The following is a 22,172-nucleotide window of genomic DNA, read 5'->3' on the forward strand; positions in this document are numbered from 1 at the left end:
AGAAAAGTGCGGACTAAAATTCATCCAAATTAAAAAATGGCGCATTTTTATCTTTTAATTCTTCCTTCTTTCATCTTTGCCCGCCACTATTCGCTGCCACTCTACGATATTGCTTTATATGAGCGCCTCTTCAAGCAAATGAAGTTAATCTAACTTTGAAATATAAATTGCAAAATGTTTGCTGTCATAGCAGACAAGCGTCTGATCTACTGACATTCAACTAAATTCAACATGCTTCAGCTTGGTTAAAAGTTCGGCTTACTTTGTTCGTAAAAAAAAAGTTTTCCAACGCAAAAGACCCTGCGTGGTGTGCGTGGAAGCATGAGCGGAAGAAAATTCTATGTATAGAGCAAATTAACGCTAGTGGCACTTAACAACTAACTTTTAACTTTACTTAACCGCCAACACACGCACACACATCTTCACTCGTTCACCACACACTCATGCATGTGTATGTATATCGTTTAAAGTTCAAATTGTGTTGAATACTTAATTGCGCTTCTATGCCAAGGGACAACTTTTAACGATTCGCACAAAAACGCAATACAAACCAAGGAGGTCTGCCACTTTAATTGCAGACGAAAGCCATTAAAATTCTCATCTTACATTACACTCGGCACTCACATACTACACACACATACTACACACACATATGTGCACAAATCTAGCCAGTTGGTGGAGTCAAAGTGCCAAAGTGTCATCGGGTCTAGAGTGTGCGCTGGAGCGTAGAGCAAGACTTGCTTGATTCGATTGCATACTAAAAGGCGCTATGCCATGCCTCAGAGGAACTAAGCGGCTAAATGGCAGTTTAGACTGTAATGCTTCAATTGTTTGAGTTAAAAGGAAATTTGAATAACAGCTATGCAGTTGATACTTATGCATGTATACATATGTATGTGCATTTGCATGGATTTCCTTTGAGCTGCTGGCAATAAATGTGAAAGATTTAAAATTTAATTGATTGTTACAAATTTGTGTTGAACTAAACCGCATCATAATTGAGTTTTGAAAGTGGTGTAAATGCATTTGTGGAAGTGTGGCATAGACAATGCACAAGCGTGTGTACTATATAGATATGTACATTAGGGTGGTCCAAATAATTTTTTTCTCCAGCCACCACACAGAAAAAAGAGGAATAACGAAAATAAGGAGATCCGCAATTTTTGATGTGTTAACATCTTAGCTCTCGGCATGGTTAAAATTTGCGCTAACCCAGCAGAAAACTTGTATTCCATTGTATTATGCATTGTTGTTAACCCAGCAGAATATTTGTAATTGCTTCTTGTGCGCATCTACAAATGTGACCATTTCCTAGTTCAGGGTTATTTATGTAATAGATCAGGATTAGTTTAGGAATATTTTTGGATTAGTTCTGGATTATTTCGTGTCTAACTAGTTCAAGACTATTATGGGACCATTTCGAGATAACTTTGGAATCATTTTAGGGCCAGTTTTTGGGACTAGTTCTTGATCATTTAGTTCAGGAAAAATTTGGACCATTTCGGCATCATTTCGAGTTTAATAGCAGACCATTTAAAACTTGGTACTACTTCAAGACTTAACTATTTAATTCGGAGTTGAAAAGTGATTAAAAAATTTCGATTCAGACAGCGATCCGATGCATGTGGGTTTGTGTCCCGAAAATTATTATTATTTTTTGTTTGAAATCAGAATATCTAATCTGATTTTCGCTTTTTTTCTCGTATTAATTTATCAAATTTCAAATTTAATAAATAATATAATTTTGAAAAATTTAAAATTTTATTTATTTTTCATTAGAAAGTTTCCCTCATACAAAGTAAATACTTAAAAACTTTTTATTTATTTATTTATTTTTTTGATACTTAAGCCTCGCGATTCGACCCCGGGGTTTGCTGAATGATAGTTTGCATCTCTACAAATATCCACCCCATTGTATTATTCAACTCTCTTCACATTTTTTAAGCAAAACCAACAAATTGTAAAAAAGATGTTTCGGAAATTCATATTTCACAAACTAGTTTGGAATACTTTTGTAAAAACGTTTGTTAAATATTGACTAATAAACGGGTTTACTTCAACGCTAAGCGGGCAGCTAGTAAAATTTTTTAGTAAATATTGCAACATAAAATTAAAAGAATTTATTTTCCTGTATATTTTTGGACCACCCGAATGCACATGCACATACATGTATATATGTATATATCAACATATATACATACATCCATTTATATGAACGCTATACTTCTAAGTACATATAAACTGATGTGCAATTGACATCTTGCTTACGATTGTGTCGGTTTCTATGTATTAAACGAGTGTTAATTAACATTGATGCCCGAGTTTATTGTATTATGTTTATTGCTATTAAGACACTTTTGCTACTGTTGGTATTGTAGTTGTCACAGTTGGTTTTACACTGAAAATGAGAATTGACATTTAGCGCGAAAAGCACTTTGAACCTTTATGCATTCCGCAAGGCTATTTGGTAATTAAACCACACATACCTAAAGGTTGATTTGTAGGAATGAGCGCAAGTAACTAACTGTTTATAGAAAAATTTTTGAGCTATGCCACGGGATTTGATTTTGATAAAATGTGGCTGGTAGCGCGTTAGAATTCAACTCGGATATTATGAATTTTAGTTTTTGATGGAAAATTTATAGGGACGAAGCTTACGTCCAACATATTTGAGAACTTTTAACGGCTGACCTACTTGCCACCACCATGGAGGATTGCGAGACTGGTATTCTTGGAAAAAGTGAGAAGAAGTGGCTGTGCATACCAGGAGAGGTTAATAAACGTAATGGGACGCATGCTCTTAAAGGTAAAACAGATTTAAATATCGAAAGGAGAATCGCAAGATATGGCCTCAAATAATGTTAGACGACAAGAAGCGGCACTGGAGAGCGGAGAATTCGTGTTGAGGCTCTTCCTGGAAATAATAGGTGCTTTCAAGAATGTCTAGAATCAAGCTATTTCAGACCGAATGACAATGTTATGGGATAATGCCGCAATTTCGAACCGAATTATCAGTATGGAAAATGGAAGAAGGACCTACCGAACTTACGGTGGTTGATATTTCTGTCATAGGTTAGCTTAGGTTAGGTTGCAGTAGCTGCCAGCGACCCCACTAGCACTCCTAGGCCCTTAGATTGTGTGGCCGTTGTGGTACCGCGAGGATAGTTAGAACGCTCCTACTCAAATATTCGTGTCGATTTCGCGACACCCAGAAGTTGCCACATGCCTACCTCATCTATGTCGGTCAAGTCTTCAAAAATCTTGAACCCATGAGCTTTCGTCATCTTATACAAAAGGCGGCGAATTCGCATAACAGGTGCTGCAAGGTTTCTGGCTCTTCTTCATTTCTGCAGCTTCTGCAGAAGTCGTTACGGGGGACCGCTAACCTCGCCGCTTGCTTTCCGACAGCAACATGGCTTGTTAACAGATCCACACCTGCGGCTAGGTCCCCTCTGCTCAGCATGAGGACATCGTTTGATCGCTTTTTCTTCCATTTTGGCCATGTAAGCTTCGTATTGTTGCAAGTGATGAGACCAACCTTGCTAGTTAAAGAGATATGCCGCTTGAAATGAGCTTGCCTCCCTGCTTAAACCCTTCCAGAACTGCGAAAGTGGAGCGGATGTGCCCCGTCTTACAAGTTCATTTTTGAGTGCGGCCTGACTGTCCTTTTAATTAGATAAAGATATTATTACATATGACTTCTATTGTACGTAGCTGTTCAACCGCTTCCTGTATGTATTTCTGTCATGGTAAGCGGAAAGATTCTGTCAACACTCAGCTCACTTTTGAGCCAAGGGCAACCAAACTTGGGAAAGAAAAATCTGGTACTATTCACCAAGTGTATACAAGGTCCCGAGCTGGTCTAAGTCTAACCTAGAACCAAGTGACCCTCCAGAGGAAACAAAACACCAAGTCCCTTGGAATAAACTCGATAGTAAGCAATCGTGGCGCCTCAATATGGAGGAGAGTGCAAATAACGCCTCAGTGGCAATCTATACATGCTTATCGCCGTCTTTCTTTCACTGGATCTTCACGGCGATAGTCAGGCCGATACTGTTCAATGGAATTTTGCGTTGGTGGACAGCATTGTTGATAAATATATTTCTTAAAAGTATAGAAAGGATATCAAGGATACGCATGACAAGGGAACTTAGAACTACACCGGCGACAGCACTTTACACTTTGCTGCGTCTCTTGTCTCTTGTCCATGGACCTAGTGGCTTAGAATATAGCGTCAAAAACTGCCGCCAGGCTACATGCAACGGGGCAGTTTGTGTACAGGTCCTACGGAAGCAGTAGTATAATATCACGGATTGACTACATGATCCCGGAGCAGCACTTTAGAAAGGATTTTGAGGTACCACTATAGAGGTCGAAGGCTGGCGTGAGAGCATGAGGAGTGCTGAAGCGGTGAAGGTCTATACAGCGAGGTCGAAGATGGAGAAAACCGTAGGGGCGACTGTCGTCTGCGCGGAGCTTGGTCTCAACAAATCCTAAAAGGAGGCCGAACCATAAGGAGGCCGGCGGAGCTACTGTTATAAATAAAGAAAAAAATATATTTATTTAGTAAATAATTTTTAATAATAGCTTCTAAAGCGCCAATTTTACGAGTCTTTATATGATCACTTTTTTAAAATATGTAGGAGAACTCCATTTTGCCATCTACCGTATTTAGTAAATGGTTTATTCGCATATTTGGCAGCTTCAGTTTTATAAAAGTTTTTATGCAATTACTTATTTCCATAATTGTGATTCGATGCGATACAAAATTCATTTAAGGCAATTAAAGCATTAAACTTTTCGGGAACGCCATTTAGTGCTACTAGCACACCAACATACATAAATATGAACATATACTACGTAACGTTACAAGTGCGCCAATAAAAACCATCAGTAATGGAATTAATTGATTTCCTATGCAAAAGAGCAACGCAACGCGATCAATTTGTTATAAAAACCTCAGCAGTAGTTTGTAGCGAAAGCCGTTTGAATGGTGGCGATTGGCGAGAGAAAAAAATAAATATTTAGTGACCCACGCGCCACCACACCACAATGCAGGCAAATCTTTGTATGTATTTTGGTCGATAGTAAATCGTAGCTAAATCTAGCATCAAAAGCCTTTGTGCGGTTTTGAATTGCAGCTTGCTGTGGGTCCTACGGGTGAAAAAAATACAAAAAAGGTAAACCACTCAACATTTAATAGGCTCGCTCACCAAATCGCCAATTGCCATAGAAATTCTATAGAACAGCAACCACAAGGGTCAATGCGGGTCGGTGGCAATTGCAGTGGCAGTGGCAGTGGCATTGGTCCTCTGGCTATTAGCCATCAGTCAAAGCACTCGTGATATACAAATTAATCGTTGTTTACTCGCTATGGACTTCTATGATTTATATTCTGTTTTTCTACTAAATTTTTCTTTGAGATATTTGTGAGCCTGTACCTCTGCGTTTGCGTAGATATGCCTGCGTTTGTATGTTAATTTGCGTATTGTTTCTTTTCTTTTTGTAGTTCTACGTCATTTGCCTACAGCACGTGTACGCCAACATCCTTCCTGTGTGCGTCTGCCTCTGCGTGCCTTCCTTTGCATGCATGCGGTTATGCTTAGGGCTGGTGCGTGGCATGCGTGACCACTTAACGGTTTCGTATTGATTATAATGTGACATTGAGACTGTCGATGTGTGCAGTTGGGGACAATTGCGTCACATCGCCATCATTTTCGTGTGTGGCTAAAGGAGGAGCAGAAGAAAAAAAGAAATACTTCTTCTCAAAGGCGCCTGATGGCTTCCGTGGTGCCAAAACCGGCTTTGTATGCGAAATGATTAGCGAATTTGCCTATGTGCTTGGCCGTGTACTTTTTTTCTATTCAAATTTAATTTTCATTTTATACAATTTTTTTTGAATGCTGAAAAATCATGTTGCACACCCTATACTCCTTATGCAAGTGCTGCTTCGTGACAAATAATGGCTTTTCACAGCTCAGCAGTTTAGCACATATACATATTTGCTTAAAACTTTTGTTGCAATTTTTGTTATATTTTTGAATACAAATTTAATGTTCAAATACTTACAAAAACAGTTGCAAAAGTTTTTAGTATAAACTCATTCAGTTATTTGGGTATGCTTACCTGCAAAGAAAAAGAAATAAAAAACAATTTAGAATTATTAAAACTGCACATTCATATTTTTCAATTGAAAGGTATTGGTAAATATTTTTAAATGCACCCTGGACAAACATTCTTATTTTTTTTGTTAATATTATTGATTCAGTTGTTATTCAAGCACAGAAAAAAGCTCTCTCATTCACCACTCATCGTGAAAAGCTATTTTCAGAGTGAGCAAAACAGAGGCGTGTCATTCGAGAGAATCGAGTTCGAGTCCTCGGACAACGGAATTTTTTTTTTTTCTTAATTATTATTTTTTTTTCTTTTTCAATTTAGGTTTATTCCAAATTGAGAATTTATTGTTTCAAAAAGAACAAATGTACACATATATATTTTTTTTAAATTTAATCTAATTTTTAGAAATTTGTTTTTTGTATTATTTTTTTTAACTGGTTTCTCTCTTAATTATTTTTTTTAGGTTTTATATGTTATTCTTAAAAAAGAATTATCATATCATGTAATTATTAGTAACTTATTTTATTATTATTATTTTTTCATTTTAACCTAAATTTACTATAAACAAATTATCGTGGAAAAAACAACAATAGCTTACAAATGGCAGAAGTTATAGCTGGTATTTCGGAGATCTATTTAATTTTTTATGAATAAGGCCATAAATGTTTTTCTTTTTACAAGTTTTTATTATGTTTCCACTGAGCTGCTTGAGCTAGAGACTTCAAACTTAGCTCAGAACCCGATGACAATGCAATATGAAAGATGAAATAATCCGCTAGGCGGCACAGGTATCGAGATACCGACACCGACGCTCCAGCTCTGAAAGTATTCATAGCGGATCGTGATGCTGGTAACAGAGGAAGAGAAAGAGCTCCCCTCCCCTCGTCAATAAAGAATAAGAAAATGGAAGAGGATACATCTAAAAGTGGCTTTGGTAGCGCTTTTAGTTACTGATCTGTCACCCATTTTTAAAGAAAAAATGTTAAAACTTTTTTTTGATACTCTCAGAATATCTAGTTTTATTTACGAGTATGAGTTAAAATCAGTAAACCACATAAAACGTAACCAAAAGCAGAAAAATTTTCATTGCAATATCCTGGAAACTTTTACTCTAAAATTGGTGAAAAAACAAAAACCTTTGCCACCTGTTCCCAACTTGTCGAATATTCACACAGAAAAAATAGAACGCGCTGTCAGTTTTTTTCATTAAAATTTCCATAGCCGCTGGTTAAAAGTTTGATTAAATTTTCAAATCAACGCTCATAAAAGTGAACAGCCAACAAGGCGGACTGGAAGGGCAGCACAGGAAGTAAGACTGCATCTACATACAAACATAAATGTGCGCTGCATTTGGCACAGTGTGCCACCTGTGCGTTTATATGCACAAATATCTATAATAATGCAGATTATTTTGCAAAGTGTTATGGTTATAACTAAATTTCTCGCCTTTCGCTAGTTAGCTTTCATTTTCTTACTCCATCGTCGATTGTGTTGTTCCTCTTTTCTCTAAAGCGCTAATGTAATTTATTTGCGTGCGTTTTTTTTTTTGTACGCCAAACCTCAACGCGGTTGCACTGTCAATTTCAGTCTTTCTTGATTTTGACAAGCCCGCTGGCGTTCACTGCTGCCACCGTTATCTGCAGCTAGCTGACGCTTTGCTCTGAATTCAATTTGCAGTTGAGTCAAGTGCGGACGCTTCCGGTTTGCTGGAAGTCAATAAAATGCAAAGAATTTCCGGTGACTGCTATCGAAATGGCAGTCAAGTACAGGTGGCGAGATGAACGGCAAAATTTAATGGTTTTTAAAGTGGCTGCAGCTTTACGTGTGTACGAGAAGTGATTTTCTAGATAGAGATTAGGAGGATTTGCAAGGAAATATACGAAAATTAAGCTGCTAAGGTTTTCATGTGCTAAGAAATTTAAGTTTGAAGGAATTAACAGCCGATTTTAGCAGCAATTTAAATGGAAAATGGAAGTTGATTTTCTTTTAATTTCCATTTAGAATTAAAAAAATTAAAATTATTTTTCTCCTAAATTGTTTTCGTGAAATTGGCTGTACAAATTTTCTTGAATTTAATTTTGAGATTTTTCCAAAAAAGTCGAAATAGTTGCATGTTTGCTAAAAATTAAATTTCTGAGTAGGTTTTCAATAGTTCTAGAGTTCCTGAGAAGGAAAAAGGAAGTTCTGCAAAATTACACTGAAAACAAAAACATTCTTTTTATCGAACAAGTTAATGTTTTGAAAAAAAAATAAATTAAGACTGTTTTGCGTAACTTTTAAATAGCTCTATAGTTTTTGAAAAGGAAATATGTGCAAAATTACACAGAAAAGAAATTATTTCTTTCGTAAAATAAAATTTATGAAAAAAAATTAAAACCGAGTAAATTTTCAATCGTTCTAGAGTTGCTGAAAAGAAAAAATATTTCTGCAAAATTACACCGAAAAAAAACATTTTTTCAAAGAAGTCAAAAAAGTTAAATGTATGAAAAAATAAAAGTTAAAACTGCTCTGAATAGCTTTTCAATAGATCTGGGGTTTCTGAAAACAATAAAACTTCAGCAAAATTGCACAAAAAAAAAACTTTTTTTTTTAATTTTTTCTTTTGTTATTTTATGAAATTTTTTTTTAAGTCGAAAATGTTGAATTAAAAAAAAATTATTAAAATTAAAACTTTTCAGGAATTCTAGAACTATTGAAAACAAAATGCTATTGTATGCACATTCAGGCACCACCCTAGTAATCACGAGTATGTGTGCATTACGCTCTGCTCCTAAATAAAAATCTCAACAACTATGTCAACATCTTGATTAATTGCCAACGCTTGAGCTATGCAACCATTTGTCAAATACTCGTTTGTAACGAGCAAAAAAAAAAAACGTCCAGATATACTTATGTATGCAAAATTCTAAGCGCTACAGCGTTCAAGAAAGTGCAGCTGTGCACAAATGTATGCACATACGTACATATGTAAATACATAGACACGTGCAAGGAAAGTAAATGTGAGGTGAGAGAATTTTATTTCCAAAATTACTTTCAATTTCTTCTTGATTGTCACATTCGTAGTAACCTGTTCGTGCGTCATAGTCACACTGTTTTGCGAAGTGAAACAAATGTGGCAATTAAAGCATACATATGTACATATGTATGTCCACAAGAGATTTTCTTAGTCCTGAGAAACATTGGCATTGCAGAAAAATTTGGTGATTCTGAACTCGTGAGTTTATGACCAGCGTGGAATTAAAAGGTAAGGTTAGGTTGGATAAGAAAGGCGTGTATGAAGCTCTCATATTTCCACTAGGATGAAAGCTTAACCCTAATGAAAAGACAAGATCTGTCTGGAGAGTTTCACATTGGCATAGAAAATGGTGAATTTCTTCCTTTCCTAATCCCGAAAACTTTTGCGGAGGGAACTTATTGACATAGACCATCATATTTTATACAACACAAGCAGCCTTATTTATCGCAAAAATATATGTTTAATAGTCCCTGCGACCGTAAGGCAGGCAGGCAGGTGACTGCCTTATTTGCAGATACTATAAATAGAGACCCGCGCCTACTTATTTTTCCATCTTTGAGCCATCAGTGTAAATGGTTACACCATGATTTCCCGTCGGTTGGCCAGCATCTCTTTCTTCTATCGCAAGAAATCGTATAAGAACCATTAACCGAAAGTCCCAGAATGATGTAATATGACTACCGCCGGCAAATAAGTCTGCCCGAATCCCATTACGTCGTCCTCTTAATATCGCTGCGTGCCCATATTTAGCATGCTTCCACAATTTTGATTGTCTTAATCTAAGGGCCCATTTTTCGGCTATGCCAGTCATTACAGGGGCTTTAAGTGAAGGATCATATTAATATTACAAATTCTATGGGACTGGTCGGCCGCTGTGGTGTAGTGGTAAGCAGTGCGCGCTTCCACTCCGCAACGCCTGGGTTCAAACCCTGGTCAAAGTAACATCGCAAAAAAAATAGAAAAAAAAAAAAAGTTTTTTCTTAACAGCGGTCGTCCCTCGGCAGGCAATGGCAAACCTCCGAGTGTATTTCTGCCATGAAAAACAGCTTCTCATAAAAATACAATCGCCGTTCGGAGTCGGCGTAAAACTGTAGGTCCCTCCGCTTTGTGTGACAACATTAAGGCGCACGCCACAAATCGGAGGAGAAGCTCGGCCAAACACTAACATATGTGTAAGCGCCAATCTATTATTATTATGGGACTGAGAAATATTATTTTCTAATTTTTAGTCCTTTTATACAAGCGTTGTATAATAAAAAGTTTTTTACTATATATATTTTTACATTTGTTTTATTATTCGCATATATAGATGGGAAAGAGTAAAATTTTACCCGTACGAAACCAAAGTAATGTATCTCGAAACAAAAGCAACTATAAACCTGATACTAAAGTGCTTCATCGCTTCATTACAGGTTTTGCAATCCAATGACTTTTATGTTGTTTCTTATCTGATGATTTGATTCTCTTCAAGATTCACGTAGACTACTGGAATACTTGTTTTACTTAAAATTGTTTTCTATCTAGTGATTTTTTCCCTTGCTCTGTTACAAGTGCATCGCTATGATTTTAAAGCAGCTTCTACATGCCTCCTTTTAAAGTGAACGATGTAGTTGTGGCCACCAACTAGTCCAGTCACGACCTCGGTCACTTGTCGAGTGCGCTATATTGTTCACATCCTTTCTAAATTTTACGGTTGCAATTGCAGTAAACTGCAAGACAACCTGTCAAGCAATGACTTGCTGCTATCTACCTATGCATTTCGAAATTCATACGTGGGTTCCAAGGCACATACATATGTACATATGTACATTAGGGTGGTACAAAATAAGTAAAGTCGGAATTTTAATGTTTTCACCCTCTAGGATTGTTCTATATTGACAAAAAAAATATACCCCTTATTTATTTATTTTTTTTTTAAATAATTATTCGTCGCTCAAAGCGCTCAAAGTTCTCCATGTATTTTATATGGGGAAAACAACTTTTCATAGAAATAGTATAGATTTCTTGAAAATCAATATCTTTTCTATCGGAAAACTATGGTTCTCTTATTTTTTCCCATATAAAATACATGGAAAACGTTGAGCGCTTTGAGCGACGTTTAAATATTTTTTTATTTAAAAATAAAAATATAGGGTATGTTTTTTCCGTATAGAACAATCCTAGGTGGTGAGAGCATACAAATTTCGACTTTACTTTTTCACATTCATTTTTGGACCACCCTAATGTACATATATACATACATTTGTATACTCAAATGCACAAAGAAGTCCACTTATTTACTGTTAGCAGCTGTGCATGAAAATTGGATGCCAAGCATGGGCGATTGCTTCATTTGCTACAATGTGTTGGCGGCATAAAGAAAGAACGAATGGTGGAAAGAAAAGAAAATTGCAATTCACACATACATTGTGCCATTGTGTTAGTAGAAAAGCTAACACACTGATATGTACATTGATGGACAGATAGGTGCGCAAACTAACGCGTGAGCAAACAAGCACTGTAGCAGACGGACCTGAAATGTCATGCCATGAATTGCTGAGTGCATGAAAAAAGTGCGGGCGAGCAAAATTAATGAATGTGGCTGGGTTTCGTAGCAAATGCATTTGCTAACGGACGGTTGGTCACACGAATATGCTCACTTTCACAATCACACATTCATAAGAAAGAAAATGGCGTTAAGATCAAATAAAGGAGGACATAAAAAATGTCCTGTTGATTTTTTTCTGAATTAGTTCCCTAATCGTCATGCTTAATTTGATAAAATCTGGCTCACATTCAGATTTAGTTGACACGCAGTACGCTAACTCTATGGCTGACTCAATCTCAGTCTACTATTTAGGATCTGATTTGTAATTGTATTATATTATAACTTAAATATCAAAAATCATTGCGCGGTTTTACACCAAATTTTTTGACACGCTGTCACAGTCTCGAATTAAAATCCTTGACATTTTTTTGAAAATTTAGGGACATTTTGTTTAGTGAAGTCTGGCTACAGCTGACCACCCATCGGTAAATATATAAAAATCTCGTGTCACGAAACGGCTTGACCGATTTGTATGGCATTTTTTGTGTATATTTCGTAGATATAAGAATAGGTCTTAAAGAACATTTCATACCGCTACAAACCGAATTTTTCGTACTGCATACTCTCGAAGTGTTCATGGTAGACTACTCGAACTTGTATGAAAATCGTCAAGTGAGAAAAAGTTCCCAAAATGTCCGATTACATCGATGTGCTGGACCACCGAGTATATCGAACTCCCGTGTGTTCCGATTGGTCCATTGAACGTTATTTTCCAACATTTCTATGCGTAAAAGCTTCACTCGGGGACATCAGGACTGAATTGTCCAGGGGTTGATCTGAAATGATCACCCGAAAATCAACTATCAGAACCATTGCGATCTTTGATAAGACCATCAGAACCATTGCCTCTGAAATAAGTCTTTGCATATTGGATTCCTCTAGCAAAACGATACTCAGCCATTTTGAAATTTCTACCAACTGTGCTATACAGTTTCAAGGACAGATTGACGCGTGAAGAGGAAACGCCAGGTCATTGGAGAATTTCAAGAACTTCTTCACGAACATAAAACTTTTGTTAGGTTATTTAAGACAGCAATGGAAATATGCCTCCTGAGGACCACCAAACCATAATCTTAGCTGATAAATGTGCCACTGAACGCCGTGAACGTGAATTGTTGGTGGAAGTGTTGGACCACAATGTTTCAATAAAAAAACTAATTTTGGGCGGGATATAAACACAACCAGACCATTGATTGGAGGGTTTCGAAATATACCAATTCCCGCGCCACCTACCAGCAAAGTTTTTTTGTGGGTTACGGAGTTAATACTTATATACTCCAAATATGAACCAAATCGGGCTATAAATACGGGGTTTCAAATATCTCGGCTCCTACGCCACCTAGCGGATTAATTAAACTTTTATATTGCATTGTCATCGTGGCCTATGCTAAGTATGAAGTTACAAGTCTGTAGCTTATGGAGACGTTGGTTAAAAATATTATAATTTCAAGTATTTACCACGATTTTACTTGCAATGCAATGTTCTATAAAAAGGTAAATTTTTTAGAAAACGTTTTCTTACAACTTTGTTAGAAACAAAATGTTTAAATTGCAGACCACCTCCATCAATTCTCCATGTTTTTACAATGTCTTTGAAAAGTGCATAATCATTGCAGTCCTGAGAAAGTGTAATCGAATAAAAAATTTTTTGTAATTAGCTACATAACAGGAAAATATATCGAGCCCTAACCGCCAAAATAACGTAAGCGACATTTTTTTTAAATTATATTTTTTATGCAGAAATATTCCTAAAGCATCTAGATGCATTTCTGCATCGATATATCGACATTTTTTTCAAATTTTCATTTTTAATGCAGAAATGCATCTAGATCAGTGGTGCACAGAGTTGGCAGAGCTCCCAATACAAGTGCAATATTTTTGTATCTGTTTTGCTGAGTACATAAGCAAAACAGCTCGCGCATGTGATGCTTACAGCATGAAGTACAAACGCAAACTGACCGACTGCTAGCGGCGCATAAGTTCGGTAGCAGTGATCGGACTTCATAAAAAATTTGTGTGGTATAATCTGGAAAAAAATGTGGTAGATTTCAAACAAATGTGGTAGATCTCAGGTTTTGGATCAAACTTTGTACAAAAACTAAAAAAAATCTGCAAGGTTTCACCTAAATTGCAATCATTTTAATTAGAATCTACAAGAAAATTAGTTTTAGTATAATAAAGTTCAATATCGAAGTTGCTAAAAATTGCGTTGAGTTTTGGCAATTTTGTTCCTTGACAGTTTCGAACAAACTTTGAAAGATTTCTACAACCTTGTGGAGTGCTGCTAGCTTTTCTTTTTATCACATTTTGACAATTCTCAAAAAAAAGTAAACAACGCTTTAGAAACTTTAGAAACACTGAAATTTGCTAAAACTTGCACAAATATCGGCGTGTTGGACAATTTTTGCTCTTAGAATTAAGAAAATTATGTCAAGCAAAAATAAAACTACTCAAAAACGTGAATATGTGGTAGATTTCAGGCCTTGTGTGGTAGATGTGGTAGATGCTCAAAAAAGTGGCAGATCTACCACAATGTTGTAGAAGTCCGATCACTGTTCGGTAGCTGCGCACACACGACTTGTAAATATATGAAAGCCGAGTAGCTCCCGGAGACTCCCGTGTGCACCACTGATCTAGATGCTCCAGATGCATTTCTGCATCAAAAAGAAAATGTAAAAAAATGTCGCTAACGTTATTTTGGCGGTTAGGGCCTGATATGAGTGTCCTCACTCCACCTCACAATACCAATAATAAAATGTGTATTCGTATTTTAATACGCCCTCTTGAGTAATCAAATATTTTTAATAACTTTTGCAGTGGCTCTATTTGAAACAAAGTTTTAACTGTTCTTTTGCTCACTCTGCGCTGCTGTTACTCAATTCCACGCATATATTATTCCGTAAGCATGAATCTTATATGTTATTCTCAAATAACAGTATAGGGCTATTCGCGATTCGGTGCATAAGAGCTGACAAATTTATGAAATTGCAGAAATATGCCATGGATTGTGAGCGACCTTTATTAAACGGTCATGGTAAAGCTTTTGCAAAACAATTTTTGTGCATCAGCTTTGGTTTTGTTTATGAATGCAATGCATAGCATTTTTATGCTATGGATTTTCGGTATTGCAAATTTGCCAAGCCATGACAAATGCAAATGCGTGTATTTTGTTTGTGTATTGCAAATAATTTGCAATACAAATTTGCAATGCAATGATGCTAGGCCATTTGCACCGGATCGCGAATAGCCCTTATATGTATGTGCGTGTATGTTTGTTTTGCATCTCCATACTTGCATCCATATACGCTCTTTTATAAGCATAATTTCCCCACTTTAATCCCTCTGTTTATGGTTAGCACAGTCATTTCAGAAACATTTCGCGTAATTTTTAACAATTTCTGTCGTTTTCTTATTAAACATTTCAAATTTAAGCAGTGAATTTATTTCTACGATTATGGTATTTTTACTGGTAGTATCTTCTTTACTTTTTCATATACTCACAATTTTTCTTTTCTAGCTTATACTGAGTTCCTACGCAAATGTGCTACAGTGGCTGAAGTAAACATTGAACTAACTTCAGCGTTGACAACCTAATATGTTTTGGTCGCTGATAACGAGTTTATGGTTGAAGTAAAAAGAAAACGACGGATCCAATACGGCCGACACATTGGAATTGCCAAAAATCGGTAAGTCCCAACTACGTTAAAATTGCACTTTATTACACAAAAATTGAATGGGCTACGATATGAATTTCTAAAATACCAATATGCTTGGTTGAAGCAAGATATATTACCGGATTCGGCAAAGGAGAAGATGTTTTTCTGTCAGAATGCCCATTAATTCCTACAGACCTTCCATTTGAATACGAAACACTCCAGTATTCTCCGAGTTCGATAAATATATCGCAAGCTCAAACAATAAAGGTGACTGGACTTCAGCTTGAAAACTCTGATTTACCGACGGTCAGTTATATATCGGATGCTCATGAGTGGGATGTCCGAATAGTTTTATAATTATATATGTAAGTTATTCCACAGTACAATGGGTCTGGTGCAGTATGAGTGCTGTTTTCTGCGCGCGTTCTTTTCGTGTCTGATTCCGACACACAGAAAATCAACTCTTCCGAAAGTTTATTTAATACTTTTTTGTTTACGGTAGCCGAGTAACCTATTTTCTAGGAAAAGTGCAAGTATGGAGGCAGGCATCAACATGCAACGTCTTCACTCCTTCTTATATTTACTTAAGCTAATATTGGAAGTATACTTACATAATTTGTTTTCTTCACCCTCTCTTTATCTATCTCTCTTCCCCACTCCCCATTCTGCTGAAACTTACATTATATGGCTATCTTAATTTTTTCCATCTTCTTTCGTTGATTTCATTTGGCAGTGAAGTGCTCTGTCCTCCTTTTCCTCTATTAGTTACTGTGTGCATAGTATTTTTTTACCACTTCTCTTAGTTGGTTTGTTGTTGTTAAAGTTCATTCGCGAGAAAATTCAATTGCATACTTGCCCTGAATTCAAATGAATCGAAAGAGTGCACAGCTCAAAGCTCGCTCAACACATGCCATTACAAGGCGATGGCTTTTTTTTCTCCATTTTTTTTTTTAAGTATTAAAATGTAGCAATGCGTGGCTGAGTGCTGTTCTTGGCTGTCGGAGTAGTTAGTTGACTGCGCTTGTGTGTAGCTATTTGAGTATTTCATAAGCGAGACAAAATTTTCATTTCGTATTTCGTACCCACATAAAAGAAAAATAGTCATAGACTTCATAGTTTCTCTTCAAATTCTTGTCTTGGAATTTATGGATTGCTTTTATGGGTTTATTTTTAACCTGTTATCCTCCTGTTCTTTTGGGAAATTTACTTTCTATCCAAGAATTTGTTGCGACAAGCATACTAATAAATGTAGTAACATCTCACAATGTACTTGCATATGCAAATGCATTAAAATCGAAATTGAAATGAAACTGGAAGAAATGACTTACATGTACAGGCTTTATAGGAATATGAGCAAAAATAAGAAACGAGTGTTCTTAGTGATTTTGTGGACATCGGCGACATGCGCCAGTAATTGTACGCTATTGTATAGAATTATGGCTGAGCGGTTCAGTTCTGTCGTTCGTATTATTTATCTTCTCCATCACCATATTAAAGAAATCATACGAAAGGGAGTCAACCTGAAACCCCATTTGATATCACACGGCTCGGAGAGGTGTTTCACATTTTGGTCACTAGGTCGCCATGGGTGTTCTTACAGGAGTTCGCCCTGGTCTTAAAACCTTCCGTAAGTCGCTCAACTCTCCTTTAAAATTTTCTGGCGTTTTTTTTTTGTAGGCCAGCATTTCAAGCTCTTCGCACTGCCGTATTTCGGTCTCTCTCTTCTTATTGCGGTAAATGCGTATCGCTGCCGTCTACAGTTCCCTATAACGGTTCGCCTCTCGCCCGATCTGCAGTTTCGTGTAATTCTTAATCTTACTAGTTAAATATTTTATCGAGCTCGCTGAAATCCGGCTACTTCTTCGATTGCGGTGCATAAGCCGGCCTATTCGCATATGCCGGTTTGTTGAAGAGTGCTCTCTGAGAGCAGGTATACATAAATGCTGATTGGCGAATAAACTAGTCGTCGGTTGTAATTAAAGCTTTTCGAAGTTGAGCTTTCATTACATTGATGGACATGCGGGTTTTTCCGGCATAGAGGCCTTACGTTTCTTGGATAGTGGTCCGGGTCTATGCTTGACCCTAGGAGTGTACGTACTTGATCGATTGGGTTTCTCTTTCGACCTGAGAGAGTTACATAGCATGCTGGATTTCTGTATTCTGTATGCTGTAATCGAGTATTGCATACTACCATTTTTCGGGCCGTGGCAAAGTCGATCAGCCTCCATCCGTTATTGGACGTTTCATCGTGGAGGCTGAATTTTCCGATAGTGGGCCAAATATTTCTTTCCTGTCCACCCTGGCATTAAAATTGCCAGGCGAGGCTTTTATATTGTGACGGGGCAGAGAGAGAAAAAAGCTCCGGACGCCTCGTCCTTCTCTTCCGTCGGTGGGTGGCGAAATTGAGCGAGATGTTCAAGAATCTTGCTCTGATGCGTATTGTGGATAGATGCTTCTCCACCGGAGTGAATAACAGTACTAGGCGACGAAGTCTCTCTCCCACCACTGCGCTGCTCCACGTCTTTTTGTCTTACCCTTTCAATGGCTTTTTTCGAATGGCGGTAATGTTAGCCTTTGTCTTTTCGAAGACATCGACCAGCCGGGCGAAGTCACGTTTCATATTAAGGCTCCGGTCGTGCCAGGTGCCGTGGCCGCCATAAAAGGAAGGGAATGTTTTCCGATATTCAATTGGACGTTTCATGCCAAGAAGTGGCGACTCACAACCCAGCGCACTACCCATTGCTGATGGCTTGACTTCTCGAATTAGCTTGTTTACTAGTAGATTCTGTCAGTGAATTTTTGATTTAAAGATATGATAAAAGATAAATAATCGAAATATGTGGAAAAAAATTTCAACTGAGTATTTGGAAAAATATTCATTTATTACCTACAATTTTTTGAGGACATTTGGGTTTTCTTCCACATTCAAATCTGCCTTCGGAAGCGTGTGAATAAATCCATGCACTTTCAGCACAATTTAATTCAGAGTAAAAGTACTTCCTGCCCCCCGCTACAAGGAATCAAATATTGTAGCATATTTTAGGGCGTTGTTAGCATGCAGACTAATTTTTCTTACAGAATTTATTACTGTCGTTTGCATTGTACGCCCCCACCCGCCTGTCGCTCTGAAATTGTAATCTGGCTGGCTTCCGGTGATGGTGGTCATGGTTCGAGTTGCTTCGCCCGAAATATTTTATGCGATAATATTAAATTTGCATATCGCCTATGGCTATTTCACTCGACATTGCTTTTGTATTCATACTCAAATGGAATTTCGCAAGTTCTTACATATACACACATTCATGCACATGTATGGTGCTGCTTGTTAGCAGCGCTTGCAGTGGTGAGAGGCAGATCGATGTAAATCTTTTTGTCGTATTATTTACAAAGTAAAATTCCTGTGTCCTTTCTCTCTCATATTTCCATATAATTTTTATGTGTATTTTACGTGTGAAAAATAATCGTTATATGATCGTCACGCCACTCGTTAAGGTCAAAGGCAGAGTGGTCAGAGAAGAGGGTCAAAAAAACATATTTGTCTACTGCCCTGCATGGGCGATGAATTCAGCTGAAGAGCTTTTAGCTTTGAATAAAGGATGTGGAGTGCTTGCTTCTTACAGCTGATTTGATGTAAAAGTTAAGACCTTAGATATGATTTCTAAAATTGGTACCTACTACAGGTGCCTCCCTTTCAGGATTAGCAGAATCTTCTGTTTCTTGAAGGATGAATTCAGATTTTGTGTGATACTCGTATTATTCTTCAAGCCAGTAGACATATATTTATTTTTAACTACTTCTTCAGCTTTAATAACTACACTGGCGATCAGAAGTGAATGCATGGTGATTTTTGTTAAATATTTGCAAGTTTTTCAAGTTTAAAGTTTTGTTGTTATTTTTTGCTCATGCTTTAACCAAAACCACGTAGGTAAAAATTGCAAACTTTATACAGAATTTAGAAAAATTCAACAAACTTTCGTTAAAAATTAGAACTTTTTAATCTGAATTTTTAGAAAAAATTTGTGTATGCAGATACATCGGTTGCAAAATTCTAGTAGAACAAGTGCAACTCTTGATTGGCTAAAGCACTGCGTTGATTTTGATCAATGTTTTTTTGCTGTCGGTCAGATTAAAAAGTTAAAAATTTTGTTGAATTTTTCTTAATTCTAAACGAAGTTTGAAAGTTTGACTTATGTGGTTTTGATTAAAGCTGGAACCATGTTTGTATAGAAAGATCACAAAAAATTCTACCTTGAAAAACATTGCAAATATTTAGCAAAAATCTCCAAGCACACACTTTTAATCGCCAGTGTACCTCCATATGTATTATGTTTGTACATACTGCAAACTAATTAACGAACCAAAAACCATACGCACGCAATTTCCGAAATTTCTAATTTTCATTTTGCACATATATTTTTTCGTTTTTTTTTATTTTACGACTATCTCACATGAAAATGACTTTCAACAACTGCCTGCTGTGAACTTACCCGAATTTATGGTAGACTCACTGGCTCATTGTTATAAATCACGCTGTAAGTGGTCACGCAGTGTCTTTTTTTTTGTCAGTCGTTATAAATTGCATGAAGTGGAAAAAACTTCATTGAACTGCGGCTGAATACAAATCAAAGCGAGTGGTTGAGTGGAAAAATGAATGAGTGCAAAAAAAGTGTAAGAGATAAATTAAATCTCGAAAAAACGAAAAAAGTACTCGATGCTATGCAATAAATAATTTTTCGGAAGCATTTGCGGTTATATTGGCCGACAAAGTTGAGTAGTTGGAGGTGCGTACATACTACCATTCGCTGGCACCTAGTTTCTACAAAGACAAAGGCGAATCAGCGGGTGCATTTCTAAGCTGTAAAACCCGCTCAACAGAAATCATGCTGCATTTAGTGGCTGCGTTAAACTGCGGGCAACTGCGGGCAACTTCATCCATCTGACAATATTAGTGATCAAATCATATATTGGAGTAGAAGTTCGGCCAAACACTAAGCAAAAATATGTGCTCCGAACATTTTTTTGTGATTAAGTGTATAGCAAAAAAAAAATTTTAAGTCTTCATAGAGCTCTTCAGGCCATGCATTTGCTTCAGTATTAAATGTTTTTTGCGTTGTAGATCCGTAATTTATAGCTTTCGATTAATTAACAGCATGGCTATTGTTTTAATAATAATAATATATGTGACCTGGTCTACGAAAAGGGAACTTACGTGCGAAAAAAGTTTTCTGTGAAAAACCTGTTAAAAGTGAAAACCATCTCATCTTCCATCCGAATCAACCAAAAAGTGAAAATTGATTTTTTGACACCTAAGCCCCCTTTCCGTAGACCAGGTCACATATGATAAGCTGTTTTTCATGGCGGAAATACACACGAAGATTTGCCATTGATTGCCGAGGGGCGATCGATGATAGAAAAAAAATGGTTTATAATTTAGATGTTGCTCGGAGCAGTCATCTAATCTAGGTTCTACGAAGTGGTAGCACGCAGCTCTAATCACTCAGCTCCAGCGGCGAAAGAGTATTCTAATATATATGTGGAGCCGCCAAAGTGGTTGGATACTATGAAACTCTTTGCGATGCTGTCACCATCGCGTACAGAGGTGTAAACTGCTGCAGACACTGTGCGACTTTATGCTCGCGACGCATGGATTACGCGCGGTAGTGTCTGCTGCAATTCGCATAAAGTATAATTTTTGCTCTTTACGAAAAAGTATAAAATGCCGTCGGTCATTATGCCGGAGTTAAACGGGTTCCCCCTATGCCTCAAGAAAAAGTTCGGTGTAACTCTGACTAAGATATTGAGCTGGAAGAATTGTATTCCACCTCTAGCTCAAGGCTCAACGCTGAAATAATGTTGTGAACCAAAAATTTTCCCCTGGATTTACATATCGGCTGTAAGAGCAGTTCTCCATTATGGAAAAAATTCGACTAAATTTTGAATTTGACCAGCTATAACTAATAGTGAAGTTTTGCAATTAAAAAAAAAAAAAAAAAAAAATTTTTATTTAAAATCTTAAAACTTCCGTGGATGTCTGTTTTTTGAACGTAGAACAAAATAATGGGGTGTACCATGCACAATTTAAATGTTGATGTTTTAAGGATACCCCTAATGTACAGTGACGAAAATATAAATAGAGAAGGGACATTTTAGCATTCTTTGGCTATTTCCCTTCCGTTTATTTAACGTTTATTATTATTTTTTATTCGTTCGTTATCTAACAACATACATGCAAGTCAAAATTTAAGACTTTGTACAAAACTTTGCAAAATTCGTCAAATTTTCATCAAAATTTTGAATTTTTTAATTCGATTTCTTAGAAACATTCTGAGTATGATGTTCTGTAGCCCATTCAATTTTAGTAAAACAAAGTGAAAATTTTGTGTGCATACAAAAAAAAAATGTTCCAGCATATTTTGTATGGAAGAAAATGCGCGAACAAATAATAGCCGAGATGCAGGGCAAGTCCTAGCTACTTGAAACTTGCACTTTGTTATAATATATATAATATATAATTGCTACTAAAAAAAAAATCGAAAAAGTCGGATTAAAAATTTTAAGAAATGAAATTTGGATTTAGATGGTTTTTTTTTATATACTATATTTTAATAAACAAATAAAAACAAAATTTTTAAACGAAGAGACATTGCCAAAACTTGCCAAAATGTATGTTCCTTATTTGGGTTCCCGGCACCTCGGTACATACTTTAAATATTAAATTAAAGTAAAATTTTTGGAGTTGGGCCTTTCGCAGCTTATTTAGGAAACTTATATGTACATTCCGAAAGCAGTCAACAC

This window comes from Rhagoletis pomonella, unplaced genomic scaffold (genome assembly GCF_013731165.1).
Source record: "Rhagoletis pomonella isolate Grant_MI unplaced genomic scaffold, Rhpom_1.0 Rhpom_scaffold_00002, whole genome shotgun sequence".
Taxonomy (NCBI): domain Eukaryota; kingdom Metazoa; phylum Arthropoda; class Insecta; order Diptera; family Tephritidae; genus Rhagoletis; species Rhagoletis pomonella.